The sequence below is a fragment of the Acanthisitta chloris genome, unplaced genomic scaffold (assembly GCF_000695815.1).
Source record: "Acanthisitta chloris isolate BGI_N310 unplaced genomic scaffold, ASM69581v1 scaffold1132, whole genome shotgun sequence".
NCBI classification, from domain to species: Eukaryota; Metazoa; Chordata; class Aves; order Passeriformes; family Acanthisittidae; genus Acanthisitta; species Acanthisitta chloris.
Window position 1 is genome coordinate 25,646 of NW_008659705.1, and position 569 is coordinate 26,214.

Below are 569 nucleotides of genomic sequence, written 5' to 3' on the forward strand. Positions count from 1 at the left end.
ACCACATTAGCTGTCATATCGTGAGGGGTAACCCTAACAGGAGCCAAGCTGCTTTTTCTTCCACATCTCTTTACGTCTGTATATCCATGTATCATCCATATTTAGTTATTTTTCTATTTTATGCCTTTATAATTGGAGTTTTTCCCCTGCCAGGCACCTCTAGGACTAGCCCTTGAGCTCCACAACTGCAACCACAGCAAAACACATCCTCGGGCAACCCCTTGGTGTTGTTCCTTCAGATGGAATTGGCCACACTGAGCCCAAACTGTGCATTTTAGAGAATGCCCCATGAGCATGAGGAGTACGTCCCCAGGGAGTGTGTCAGCACAGGGACACGGAGATGTCACCACAAGGAAAGTCCCCGTGGCTGAGCTGTGGCTGTGGGTGCCCAAATCCCCCCTGGAGCTGCCGCAGGGACAGTTCCTGGGTGAGGAGGCAGCAAGTCTGGTGGGGACACGGGGAAGTGACAGCGAGGAGCACAGCACTGGCAGCAGCAGGAGGAGAGAGATGCGCTGGGAAGGGGCAGAGAGCCCTGGGAGAGCTGTTGTTCCCCAGAGGGGCAGGTGCTG